General features: G+C 37.1%; 1 protein-coding gene across 1 annotated transcript in view; it reads right to left on the reverse strand.

Annotated features, from left to right (window-relative positions):
• Positions 1 to 2,055, reverse strand: part of LOC115239472 (spectrin beta chain, non-erythrocytic 5) — a 73,341-nt gene extending 71,286 nt beyond the window's left edge. The window contains exon 1 of the mRNA XM_029814016.1: positions 1,535 to 2,055. The gene's annotated coding sequence lies outside the window, so the exon portion shown is untranslated. The remainder of the gene's footprint in view (positions 1 to 1,534) is intronic.
• Between the last annotated feature and the right edge of the window lie 676 nt (positions 2,056 to 2,731).

The raw sequence follows: 2,731 nt of genomic DNA on the forward strand, positions 1-2,731 counted from the left end.
TTTTTTTCCTCTAGAAATAACGTTCCTCGCTGCAGTTGCATTCTATCGATACGCAAGAAAGAAACATTTGCATAATGATCAGTAATTATCCGAACTATAAATGCCAATAGAACAGTCTCTTCAAGATAAAATACAACGCGTCTCATTAAAATACTTGTACAACACTGGCATAAGTTTTACATATGCTCGTAATTATATTTATAGTCCGTAATAACAACAGGACGTGTTGCAAGCAAAAGAAAAATTCGAGCGTGACTAGGAAAAAGGAAACTCGTGGTGTGTCTCGCTTACTTGTTGGTATGCTTATTTTTTAGAAATCGTGCAAATACGTATTTCGTAAAGTGCGATCGAACGTATCAGATCTATGTATAATATAGAAATATAAAAAAAAAAAAACTCGATTATATGTCTACGAAAAAGTATGTTTTTTCGAAATTACATATCGAGTTGGATTTTAGGATATCAATATGCCAAATTTCTACGTATCACGCTGATTTGCACGTGAAATAAGCAAAACGTCTATCAAATCGATCAATTAGACATGGAAAATTGTTAAACTTTGCGTTGCGCGGCTGTTTAGATCACGGTGAATTCTCTCTTGTGGATTATATTCCGTTAAAATTACCGCAGCATTTGTTACGGAAAATCGGCGTGAAGGATCATTTTATGCTTAAGCCAATTATTATACAACACGGCAATCTGTTAACAAATGCTTACGGCAATTATTATTGTCAAATTATATTCTTAACCGTGTCGGGGAGATATATAATCGTATTAATAATAATATATAATATACTTTCATATTTAAGAACGGATATATATTTACAATTAAATGTCCAAATATATTCTCTTCTTTTCGAAAGAACATATTTGACAAATATCAATTTGCATAAAAAATTTTTTTTATTAATTTTTCCTTAAACTTGTTTATATTTAATTAATTAGAGCTTTGTAAATTTAGTAAATCGTTATCGGATAATTTTCGATCAATCGTGATAACACTATTATAAAATACACAGAGCTTATATATTTTTATACCATAACGAAAAAAAATTTATAATCAATTTTGACGAGCCACTATTGTAAAGTTTTCCTAAGACTTAAAAATATTCCTCATTAGTTTGTTTTATAAATTTTTACCGAGCAATCCTTCATCCTTCAGTTATATTCGCTTTTCATATAGGCCGTTATAAATCCATATTTTTTTGCAATAGATAGAATCATGCGTAATTTCGTCGGATCTGTTTCTAATTGTTTGGACTTGAATTAGATACGATGACGATTTAGATTCATCACGATTTTTCTCATTAGCATTTATCGGAAAGTAAATCAATATACGCGACTACCGGCTCTCGAGGCAAATCGTCAGTCTCGTTCGCCGATTTCGCAATTTTGGATTCCACGGACGCACGCCGGCGCGGACGAACGAGAGTCGGCTTGACCTGGAGAACGATCGATCTCCGGTAAAGCATGCGAGCCGATAACCGTCGCAATCCTCGTCGTCGCGATGCATTAAGGACACAATAATACACACCTTGCTTCCTTGTGTCCGCACGTGCGAGTTATCCGAAAACCGGAACAGGGCGATTTTTTCTCAATCGATGCTGGTGGATCACGCACCGTGAGGGCATCAGAAAAATCCCATCGGATAGAAAAGAAACCACGCACTCTCTCTCTCTCTCTCTCTTTCTTTCTCGCAATTCCTTTCTTGTTCTCGTAAACACTCGCGCACAGTTGTAGTTTGAAAGAAGAGTCTTTCGCGATATTCGAGAATGTGTATTCCGAGAGTGACGCACGTCAACGGCGCTCGCGCGAGAGTGTACACCACACTTATGCACCGTTGGTGGAGAGCCGCGTTTCTCTCGCCGCGTGAACCGAACGTGAGAGATCTGCGCCAATGCCCGAGCGGCCACAGACTTGCTCGTAGCAGCCGCTCTTCGTTCGCTTCGAGCCGCTCTCAGCCCTTCCCTTCACTTCGGTCTCGCCCTCGACGTTCCTTCCCTCTCTCTGTTTCGCATGAGACGCGTTTCCTCCCTCTCTTCTTCCGCCCGGCGAACGAGTTTCGCCTCCTCTCCTTCGCCTGGCGAACGAGTTTCCCCACTCCACGTGGCAAACACGTTTCGTCGTACTTTGCTATGTGACGGAGTAGAGGATCCTTGGGGCCCTCGTGTTTACCGCGCATTTTAGATCCCCTCCAGTTTTTTCTATTTATTTTTTTTTCCTGTGTATAATAACAGTCAGATTTTGATTTCGAAGAAACCAATGTCATGATTGTATGTTTTATTTACATTGAATGAGGTTTGCACTTTGAATAAATAAAGCTTAGAATTAGGCAAACACTTTCAGTTTTAAATGCGTGAGAAATATGACTCGTATCTTGACAGTCAAATCTTTGCTAATTTACATGGAAAGAAATAATTAAAGATGATAAACATTAAACGTAAAACAATTTAAACATAAACCTTAAATTAAAAGACATTAAAATATATAAATACGCTACTGAATCATGAAGTATGGAGAATGAAGATAGACATAGTTATTTTCATGGTCTCTATATAGGCATATTTTTGGGAACGATAAGTCTTACGAGGGATGTAGAGAGTTTATTCTCGATATTCCAAATATATGATATCCGATAGAAATATATCGAAAATAGTCTGATTTTTTTATTATAGGAATTTGTATGTAATTTACTACGACTTTAAAAAAAATATAATACTATGACTAGAGA

This window comes from Formica exsecta, unplaced genomic scaffold (genome assembly GCF_003651465.1).
Source record: "Formica exsecta isolate Colony F162 unplaced genomic scaffold, ASM365146v1 scaffold38, whole genome shotgun sequence".
In the NCBI taxonomy this organism is placed as follows: domain Eukaryota; kingdom Metazoa; phylum Arthropoda; class Insecta; order Hymenoptera; family Formicidae; genus Formica; species Formica exsecta.